We start from the raw sequence: 11215 nt of genomic DNA on the forward strand, positions 1-11215 counted from the left end.
CTTGGCAATCTGCTCTCCGGCTGGGCTCCCCACTGCGGCCTCCTCGGACCCTGCGGCCTCCTGGGCCTCCTCACAGCCTCTGGGGAAACCCACAGCCCGACGTGCACGCCCCTCAAGGTTCATGTGTCCATCCACTCTTACTCCCACGTGAAGACAGGGTGGGAGTTGAGAGGACCTGTGACTGCCCGCTTCCAGGCTCCCGGGTACCCGGTGTCTTGCATGCAGCTCAGGAAGGTGAGGTGGCTGACGGTGTTTGGGGGAAAGGGGCGGGGCAGAGGTAGGTACAAGACAGACAGACAGAGAGAGAGATGGAGAGATGGAGGGAGAGAGACAGGAGAGCCGAGGCCAGAGGCACACAGAATGGGAGATGGAGACAGGGACGCCTCCTCACAGGCCAACAGAAGCACGCCAAGAAGCAGAGATGGACAGAGAGAAGGACACACGGAGAGCACTCGGAGACCCACCCTGATGCAGACAGAGAGAGAGAGAGAGAGAGAGAGAGACAGACAGAGACAGAGAGAGACAGACAGACAGACAGACAGACAGAGAGACAGAGAGAGGGAGAGAAAGAGAGTGAGACAGAGAGAGGGAGAGAAAGAGAGACAGACAGGGAGACAGAGAGACTGAGAGGGAACGTCAGAACGCAAGTGGGGAGGACGGGTGGCAGAGACACAGGGGGCAGCCGGGAGAAGCAGTCAAAAGAAAGAAGGAGCCAGGCAGAGAGGCGGGACGGACGGACGGACGGACGGACGGACAGTCCCACAGGCAGGCTCTGGGTGGCCAGGCTGTGCCTGCGAGGCAGGGACGTGTGGGGTCGCGGCCCCCGAATCCTGGGGAATGGCGTTTGCCCTCCCCTCGACGCCCTCTCCCCCCAGAGGTGGCGGGGTGGGGGTCCGAGAGATAGGGTGCGCAGGGAGGTTCGTGACCCGGGCCAGGTTCGGCTCCGCCCGGTCCCAGGGAGTGTCCTTGCGTCCCTGGGGAGAGAGCCAGGCCTGCCTGTGCACCTGGCTGGAGGCGGTGGGCGGTGGGCGGAGGGCGGTGGGGGCCCGGGAGGCGAGCTCCAGGCCTGGAGGGGCGCAAGGAGACCGGGGAGCCCAGGGCCGGGCCTGCGCGGCGGGGTGGCGCGGCCGGGGACAGGGACAGGGACAGGGGCAGGGGCAGGGGCAGGGACAGGGACACGGACACCCGCCCCGCCCGGCCACGCGGGGCCGGGGAGATGTGGGAGGGGGAGGTCGGGAGGCGGCAGTGGCCGTGTCGGTGGTGGGGCGCCCAAAAGAGTGGGTGTGGGAGCCGTGCGCAAAAGCCTACAGCACCCGGTATTCCCAGGCGGTCTCCCATCCAAGTACTAACCAGGCCCGACCCTGCTTAGCTTCCGAGATCAGACGAGATCGGGCGCGTTCAGGGTGGTATGGCCGTAGACGGCAGAGGCCGCCCGGGAGCGCCCCAAGAGCCTGCTCCGGGTCCCGCCGCCCCCGCTGCAGCCGCTCTGAGGGCAGGGGAGGGGCAGGGGGAGGGGGAGGGCGGGAGGGGGGAGCGGGCCAGGGCGGGAGGGGGCCTGGACCGTGGGCGGGGACCTCCCTCGCGCGCCCCGCCCCGGCCCCGCTTACCTGGCTCACACATTCGGACACTGAGGTGCCAGGGTCCTGGGCCACCGGCCGGCTCCCCGCCTCGGGGGCCGGCCAGATCCAGCCCGCGGGGCCTGGGGTGGCCTGGGGTCCGGGGGGCTGGGGCCGCCTCCCGGGCCGCCCGCCCCTCTCCACCTGGCTCCGGCCAGCGGGAGTCCCGGGAGCGCAGGCCCACGGGGCGCCCTCGGCCCGGCCCCCGCCGGTCCTCGGGAACCCCCCCCTCCCGCCCCCGCCCCCGCCCCCGCCCCACCCCAGCCCCACCCCGCCCGTCGCCTGGACGCCCTTCCGGGCCGACGGCCGCGCGCGCCCGCAGGCTCGCGCGCCGGGAGCCCCGAGAGCCAGCGGCGGAGGCGCGCGCGCACACCCCACAGGCACACAGAGTTTCCTTGTCAAGCTTTTCCAAAACTCTTTTCCCTTTGAATACTTTGGTATGTCATTTTTAAATTCCCTTTTTATTTTTTTTGTTTTTCTTGTCTGGAAATTAAACCAAGAGTTATCTCTTTTTGATCTACATCCTGATGTCTTTTTATTTGCTTATATTTTTGAGATTTATCTCTTATTTGCTGAAACTAACCTTTAGTTTGTGCTCCCCAGTCTCAATCTCCTGGTTCTGTTATTACAGCATTGTGCCTCATTGCTGTAGAGAATGCTGCTTCTTAGTACAGAATTCAAACTGTAGTTCAGTTGTGGGTATATTGTATAGTTGTTTAAATCTGCTGAAATCTAAATTTATAATGCTTTTGTTGTCATTAACCTAGTACAAGCACAGTAGGTTTATAGGAGTTTTGTTCAGCTAAATAAACAGACAAGCATGACTGGTCATGCTTGCAGATCCAGCCTTCCTCTAGCAAGTACCTCTCTTCCCCTAAGAGTCTACCTACCTCATTTTAACATACATCAAGTTTCACCGTGAATCATTCAGTGAGATCCTGCAGATATCAGCAGAGAAAGAGGCAGGCTCACTCCAGCTGACGGGGTGAGAGCAGGTGTAGGGAAGAGCAAGCGGCTGCCCTGGAAGATGGCAGCTTCATATTTCCTTAGTTGGGATTATCCACCTTCAGGTAGACATTTTCCAGAAGCACCAGGAGAGCCGAGTGCTTAGTGGCTGAGCGTGACTGTCACCACATGGAATGCAGGACTAAAGATTTCAGACAGCTGTGTCCTCAGGGCTGCCTGGTCTGAGGCCTACATAGAAAAGTCCCCTCCAACATTCCTGTACTAATCAGCCTTGGCTGCTGAAACAAAGAGCCCTTGGGAGAGTAGCAGTGGATGTGTGTACTTCTCTGGTTCCCTCCATGGAGGCAGAGAGGCCAGGGCTCCTGAAGTCCTGCTCTGGGAAGTTCCTCTTCCTCATGGCTCTGTCATCCCTTGGGTGCTGCCCTGTCCACATGGGCCTGGGTAGACCAACCTCAGAGTGCACATTCCCTGCAGTAGGACAGATTTCACATTCCCAGGAGCAGAAGGAAGAGCCCTTTTTTCCTGTGAGAAAATATTTTAGGACCCATACAAACTGTTCCCCCTCCCAATCTGAAGGGCGAGGTTGGTCACAAGTGATGTGGTTGAGCATGGATTTTCTGTGGTCTTGGGCAGTCATGAACCCAGCTATGAACTAGGCACCTGGTCATTCTAGGAGAGAAGTGGACAAGGCTATGAAATCCAAGTGAACATTGCTGCTTCCCATCAGTGTCCCTCCACCTCCCAGATACTCCCTTCTGGAGTTCATGTCTCCTAAGAGTTTATCTATTGCACAAACTATTTTAAGCTGAAAATCACACGCAGAGAGTAACTTTCATGGGGCCTGCTACCATCCCTGATGGCATGTCATGCTTAGCCCTGGGGTCTCTGTGGTTAAGGGACATGTCAGGGAAGTTATGGAATAATAGCAGTTCAGGATGAGGACAAGGAGGGTCAGGGAGGCTCCCACCCATAGGAAGAACAACCCTGACACCATCTCCCAGCAACCTGTCCATCTTCATTCCCTAAGGCAACATGGGGGAAAAGGCATTAAAGATTCAGTAACATCAAACCTGAACCCTGCTGAAGATTCTCTTCCTGGCTTTGAAAGTGAAATAAAATCAACATTTACATATCTCAATAATACAAATTCAAGAAACTTGCAATAGTCAAGGGAATTTGAACTGTTAACAACTTCAGGCAAAGTAAGTTTATTAGTTTATTTGAACAAAGACTGACTTGCAGGTCATGTAGCCTTCATAACCAACAGACATTCAGAGGTCTGCTCTCCAATGTGGACAGTGAATATTCACAGGCAGGGAAAGGACCAAGGCAGCTGAAACAAGGAACAACAACTTGGCTGGTCACTTCAAAGTCTATTTCCTTGTAGGGGTAAAGCTGGCGCCACTTCTTGATGGTGCCAGCTATCACTGGCCTGCTTGGGATTCAACTACCACCTCTCAGAAAGAGGGTCTGATAACCAACACAATTTTGGATTGTGCCATGGAACTTCTGCACCAGCGAAAATGCTGGTCTGGTCTGTTGGGACTAACGCAGTCGAGTCCAAATCAGTGGCCTCCCACAAATGTCATTTAACAGTTGCAGCAACACTGCTGCCTCTCTGGAGTTACCTTAGGAAGAATGCAGGTGGTCCCGTACTTCTGGAACCTGGTTTGAGTGAGCACCCAGGAGCTAAGGTATGCACAGCCTTTGAATTAGAACTAGTAATGCTACTTGTGGAAGTTTTTCCTGAAGAATATAGAGTTGCTGACAGAATTTATGCACAAAATAGTCACTGTAACATTATTTACTATGGTCAAAGTCAGAAGCAACTTTAGTGCCCTACTCATGGGAACATTTTTTTTTTTTTTTTTTTTTTGGGTGCTGGGGATCGAACCCATGGCCTTGTGCTTACAAGGCAAGCACTCTACCGACTGAGCTATCTCCCCAGCCCCTCATGGGAACATAGTAAAGAAAATCAGATGCACTAAATAATAAATATTGTGTTGCTTTAAAATGCTTTGAAGAAGTTTTGATGTTGTTGGGCAATGATGGGGTTTCTTTTTTTAATATTTAGTTGTCAATGGATCTTTTTATTTTATTTATTCATTTCTATGTGGTGCAGAGGATTGAACCCAGGGCCTCACACATGCCAGGCAAATGCTCTACCACTGAGCCACAACTCAAACTTATAGTGGGATTTCTTATGTGGCATTTGGAACTATAGGTTACAAAGAATAATTTTTTTTAATTGTCAATGGATCTTTTGTTCAATCTTATTTATTTTTATGTGGTGCTGAGTATCAAACTCAGGGCCTCACACATGCCAGGCTAGTGCTCTACCATTGAGCCAAAACCCCAGCCCCACAAAGGGGATTCTTGATTTTCCCTTTCAAATCTGTTTCTCCCTCAACTTCTCTCAGTGGAAAGTTCCATTGGTCTCCCAGTTCTTCAAGTAAGAAAGTCTAAAATTCGTTCTTGATGCATTCCTTTCACTGACGGGATGGCCACTTCTCTGTCCTGCAGGGGTTATCTCCTGCCCTGTCCACTCTCCTCCTCCTTCCTCCCTTCCCCAGCCTCCCCTCCCTCCCCTCCCCTCCCCACACTGTCCAGTCTAAGGAGGCCTGCTCACTCAGGGATGACCACTGGCATCCTCCTCAGAGGCTCCCAACCTCCACTCACCTTCCCTGTGTACCCAGGTCAATACCGCCACTCCCTGCAGGGCCTCCTGCTCTTCAGAACAAAGCCAGAACCCTCTCTGTGCAGCTGAGTGTGGGCCTCGAGGGAAGTCAGAGGCAGCCCCTAAACCAGTGCGGAAGCCCAAGGCTTGCCAAAGGAAAGAGCTGTGCTAGCTAGCAGCCATTAGAGCTGAGCGATTGACTTAGCTGGTAGGCTGAGAGCAAAATGCACCATTGGGGGCTTGTCCTGGAAAAAAGGGACTGGTCCATTCCCCACTTCTGTCCTGGGTGCTCCTGAACCCCAGCTTCAGCCAGCCCAGATGTCTCCTCTCTACACCCATAGGTCCCCGCGGGACCCCTCCAAAGGCTACAGGTGAGTGTGTAGAGTAGCATGGACCTTTCCTTTGTACCTGTGACTCTGTTCTGAAGACAGTCAGTCCTGTTCACCTTCCCAGCTGGACCTCCAGGGCCTCACAGTGGGCTCTGTGCACCTTGGGAGTCCAGTGGCACTTGGCTGGGTACCAGCTTTGAACTTCCCAGTGAGGAATCAGCCTAAGTGAAGGCGCAGAGGTGGGGTATCGTCTGTGACCTGAACCATGCCATGTGTGTAGAGTAACGTGCAAGGTGGGAGAGAAGGTCTGCAGGGGACAGAGCCCAGGGGTCCTGAAAGTCCTCTAAGGAGCTAGGGCTTACCTGACGGGGTGTGAGCCAGGAATGGGCTGTAAGCAGAGCAACTCTGGGTGACAACAGATTGCATGTTAAGTAAAAGAAAAATCATGCCTGCGCAGCCAAGGGGAGGTACAGGCACCCACCCTGTCCCCAACCTCCCTCTCTCTTGCTTCCTTCCCTGACCTTTCCTTCTTGGGACAAAGGAGGATCTATCTGATCACTCAGACTCCAGAATCATCCTTGGTCACCATACTGGCAAGCAGGGTCAGCATGTCAGAAGCACACAAGGTACAGCTGGGCGCACATGAGGCAGCTGCTCCTGGGCCTCCTTGGGCCTCTTAGGAACTTGGGTGGGTTTCTGAGACCCCAATATCACTGCCCAAAGAGAATTTTCGGTTCCTGGGAACCCGGAACTTGCCACCTGGGTTTCCATAATCCTTCTCAGGACCAGGGCCCCCCATGAGTGCCCTTGCACCTTGGGCTGCCTGAATGGCCTTTCCTGGGTCTCTTAGAAGGACTGTGCTATGCCACTGTTATAACAAGGAGAAACCAGGTGTGGTGGCACATAGCTGTCATTCCAGCTACATATAAGGCTAAGGCAGAAGGATTACAAGTTCAAGGCCAGCCTTGGCAACTTGGCAAAACCCTGTCTCAAGGAATAAAAAGAGTTGGGGACGTGGCTCAGTGGTAGAGTGCCCCTGGGTTCAATCCAGTATGCAGGGAGAGAGCATTGGAAGACCCAGCCTCTGAACTGTGCGATCCAGAAGTCAGCAGGACAGACGAGGTCCCCCTGAGTCACTATGGGAACCAAGACCATAATACTGCTCTGTCTCTGACAGCCTGTTTCGAAGGACTTGTCCTCTCGCAGAGCTTGGGCCAACGTTAATACAGTCCAGTAGGACCTGGGTCCCACTGGTCCTTCTGAAGCACTAAAGAAGTCTGCAGGGAGGTGGTGCACATGAGCCCCACATTTCTGCCTGACGCTGTGGTCAGACCCTGGTCCCCCTTACCATCCTTCAGGCAGCCCTCTGACAGCTTGCTGCTCTTGGAGGCACTGTGAGGCCTCCCCACCCCTTTTCCTTTCATGTTTCCCGATGACTTCTGGTGCATCCTCCACTGCTTGTTTCTCGCACTGGAGGACCCACAGCTGCAGATCTGAGCAGCAAGGGAGCAGAGCGGCAGAACCGCCAGGGCAGGAACTTCCTGGTAAGACTTGGAGGAAATGAAGTCACTCAGGAGATGTTTTTCTAAAACTTATTGAACGTTTATAAATGCCTGTCCTGTATATTTCTCTAATTTATTCATTTAAATAACTATTTTTATATTACCCATGGAAACCAAGCACAATTAATAATTCAAGGATTTTTTTGAAAAAAAAAATTTGAAAAGAAAATCCTGAAATTTGCTGTATAGAGAAAGCTGAACATTATATCTTCAAAATTTAGAGACAAATATTCCAATTGATTTGTAAGCCATAAAAAATGTGTTAGAAAATTTTAAAGACATCCTTATTACCAAAATGTTCAAATTAACTTATTTGTCAAAGATTTACATAAGTCATGTGAATCAAAAGGCATCTGGGCTAATATAACAGGTTTTAAGCTAGGTGAGTTGTTACTTGACAATAAGCCAATTTGGTGCCATGCACACTGACAATTAATAAACATACAAGTACACACAAGAAAGTCTCAAAGCTTAGGTTCATCTTTGCTGGTTTTTAAAACCTTGATGATCTACACTTCTCAGTAGTTCTAAATATGCATCTTTAAGGATGTAACAGTTGAAACCAAGTAGAAAATTTGTCTCAAGGGTTCAGGCCAGCGAATTTGAATAACTGGTTCTCTTGGGCATGAAGGGGCAGATCTCAGATAGAGAAAATCAAAAATTTTCAACTGGAAAAACAAAAATATGTAATCTAAGTGTGCAGAATGAAAAAGTGAACTCACCAAAGAAAACCCCCATGAGCTCAAGGTAGTCAACTGTGGACATCCCAGCTAGTTATTCCCAGGAATCCTGGGCAATTTGCCCAGGTGAGTTTTCTTTTTTCTTTTCTTTTCTTTCTTTCTTTCTTTCTTTCTTTTTTTTTTTTTTTTTTTTTTTTTTTTTTTTTTTTTTTTTTTTTTTTTTTTTTGAGGAGGGGTGAGTACCAGGGACTGAACCTAGAAGTGCTTAACCACTGAGCAACAACCCCAGCCCTTTTTTTTTTTTTTAAAGTTTATTTAGAAATGGGGATCTCACTGAGTTGCTGAAGCTGGTTTTGAAGTCACAATCCTTCCACCTCAGCCTTCCAAGACCCTGGGATGACAGGCAAGCACCACAGCCCCCAGCCCAGGTGAGTTTTAATGCAAATTTGGAATGAGCTATATGTTTCCAAAGTGGAATTCCCTATGAGAACCAAGCTTCATAGGCCAGAGCTTCGACAAGTCACCCAGGGCGGGCAGAGGAACATCTGTCTCTTCTCCAGAGAACACTCATGCAGATAAATCTCAACTGCTACAGTCATCCGAGTTCTAACCTCTGCTAAGCCAGCAGCCAAATTAACACACACACAAAAACAGTTGCACTGTTAGATGCACTGTGCTACACTATAAAGTCACCTGCTCACAACTTCTCTAAGGAACTCTGAGAGAACCGGCACTGTTCATTTTCATAACAGAGATCCCTGCCGTAGTTCTCTGTGCCTCTTGGGTCTCCTTCAAACAAGCTGGCACCAGAAACAACCCCGTCAAAGACAAGGTCAAACAGGCCTCTCACACAATCAGCTTGATAGGTAGGTCAGCAGGCCATGAGCAGGTAAGTGGGGAGGGACAGTAAAGGAATGAGTCAAGGGACTGGGGTAGGGGGATGGAGAGCTTTATTAAGGCAGACAAGGGCACACGAAGGGGTTGCCTGGCAGCTCTAATAGCCTGGCAATACTATTACCAGTTCAGGTGGAAGGAAGCTGGGCCAAGGTACTCTCTGCTCAGAGAATAAAAGTCACGTTGGTAGAAAAGTGGGTTCTATTCAAAGCCAGCTTTGGGGGAGATAGAAAGAACTCCACTGTTTCAAAAGTCCAACTCCTAAAACTGAGAGAAAGAGAGCTCTAGAAGGGGAAGGGATGCTCCAGGACAAGAGGAATTTCACAGGTTTCAAACGGGTCTTCACTTCCAGGAATTTCACAGGTTTCAATTCTTTCTCCCCCAAGAGACTGGAGTCAGAGGGAGCCAGGTTTCCCCACCCTGCATCTTCCAGGTTGGGGGTGGAATTCCAAGTTCAGTCTTCAGAAAACCTCATGATGGCCTCCCTGAGTGACAGGTTCACTCTGTCCCAAACGCCTGCCTTCTCCACCTTTCCATCGAACCCAGGGATCTGTGCTTGCAAGGCAAGCACTTTACCAACTGAGCTATCTCCCCAGCCCTCCTTCTCCACCTTTCTAATAATCTGCCTGCTCGCGTATGTGACTCATGGGGAAGTCTTCCTGCAAGAACTGGTGGCTGAGAGCCCCATGGTCGTTTGGCTCTGAGGTGAGCCTTGCTCTGCAAAATGTTCACCATTAAACTCCAAATTGGATTCGGAGAAACCCCAGAGAACAGAAAGGGAAGGGCAAGGATGGACTTAACCGAAGGACTAGTGCTCAGACCCACAGATTCCTAGAACTTCACTTTTCTAACCTACAGGGGGCTCTGCTGCCTACACATAAGTGGAAACGAGGGCTCAGGGCAGTGGATGCTGTCTGAGGGGAAAGGAAGGAGGGTCCTGAGACAAAAACCCAGTTTCACAGCTGCAGGGACATTACCCCCAGGTTCCTCCTCCAGGGTCAGGTAGCCACAGGGGACATCCTGGTCCCGCCAGAGTCACCATTCTGTCACAAGCACCAAGCTGGGAGCCTGTCTGGTTCTGGCTAACTGGATTCAGTTGCCCACCTGCATAAGAGATAAGATTTTTTTAAAAAGGCAAATGAATTTAACGCAGCATGGCAATAATTGTGGAGAAGCAGCTCACCTGTGCTGTTGCAGATGTGGCTGCAGTGTTCAGAAGTGAAAGTCACGTGGATATGGCCAGAGGACACTTGGTCATTCTGTTTCAACCATTGCTGGTGCTGCCTGGGCTTTGGGGGTGGTTCCTCAGCATCCACTGAGATGGTGAAAATAAGAACCAGGAACCTGGGGGTCATTTTAGAGCTTTTAATTTCAAAGGGGGCTCTGTTACCTGTACATAAGTGGAAATGAGAAGGGAATAAAATCTTTCACTACCAAGAATCGCTAAACACAAAAGAAGTTAGTGATGCAGGAAATGGGGGTGGAGAGCCGGGGAGGCATACAGAAAACAAAGAGCAAAATACAGAAGCAAGTTCTGCCTTACCAGCAAGCGCTTCATGTGCAAACAGGTCAGACGCTCATCAGTGACAAAGATATGGACACACATCCCACTGCATGCCGTCCACAAAGGGTCACTTTGTGGTAGGACAGAAGGAGCAAGAAACAGGCAGAAAAGAAACACTGGGGAAGGACAAGAAAATGGGATTTTTAGTTCACAAGTCTGTACTTTCCAAGTCAGTCTCTCTTTCAGATCAGTTACTCCCAAATTCCTGAGAAATCTGTCCATCTGTCTGCACACTCTGAATTAATCCCCAATAAATAGATTAGGTAAAGAGAGAGAGATTTTGAGAACCCTATCATTGAGGGACTTTCCATTGCCATTGATCAGATAATGAAGACGGGTCACCCTGAGGATCCAGAGACTGACCAGACCTCCAGTGCTGGTCTCGAGGTCACCAGGCTGGTGAAGCTCCTACACACCTCCCCACACCCAGGTCTCACCAAGCTCCCTTCAGCAGAGTAGGGAAGCCCAGGGCACCTCTCTCACTCTGGATGAGGACTGGTTTTCCCTGGGAGAGGCGTCCCTCTCTCTGAGATGCCCAGTTCTCCCTGTAACGCGTCTCTCCTTCCCTAAGCAAACCTCTGCTTGTGTCTCTGAAGTCTGCACCTTCATGTTGGCCTAGGGCCTGCCAGTGAGTCCCCTTCTCTCCAAGAACTCCTGGGACGCTTCCTCAGAGACACTGCTTATCCCATGACAACCTCAGATTCAGAGACAAATAGGTTGAAAGTGAAAGAACAGACAAGATATTCCACACCCAAAGCAGCCCAAACACAGGGGTGTCATCAGAGCAGACTGGATGTCAGAGAAGGCTACTTGACATAAATAAGGATGTTGTGCATTTAAGAAAGTTCTGACACAGCAAGAAGATGTTACCGTCGTGAACAATCATGCCCCTGATAGCAGACCACAAAGTAATCGAAGCAAACCTGA

The 11215-nt window shown here is 51.0% G+C and overlaps 1 non-coding gene across 1 annotated transcript; it reads right to left on the minus strand.

The window, feature by feature from the left end:
* Nucleotides 1-1301: 1301 nt before the first annotated feature.
* LOC124962514 (5S ribosomal RNA) lies at nt 1302-1420 on the minus strand. The gene has a single exon (XR_007104521.1). It is a non-coding gene; the product is annotated as a 5S ribosomal RNA (ribosomal RNA).
* Nucleotides 1421-11215: the final 9795 nt, after the last annotated feature.

This window comes from Sciurus carolinensis, chromosome 12, assembly GCF_902686445.1.
Source record: "Sciurus carolinensis chromosome 12, mSciCar1.2, whole genome shotgun sequence".
Lineage (NCBI taxonomy): Eukaryota > Metazoa > Chordata > Mammalia > Rodentia > Sciuridae > Sciurus > Sciurus carolinensis.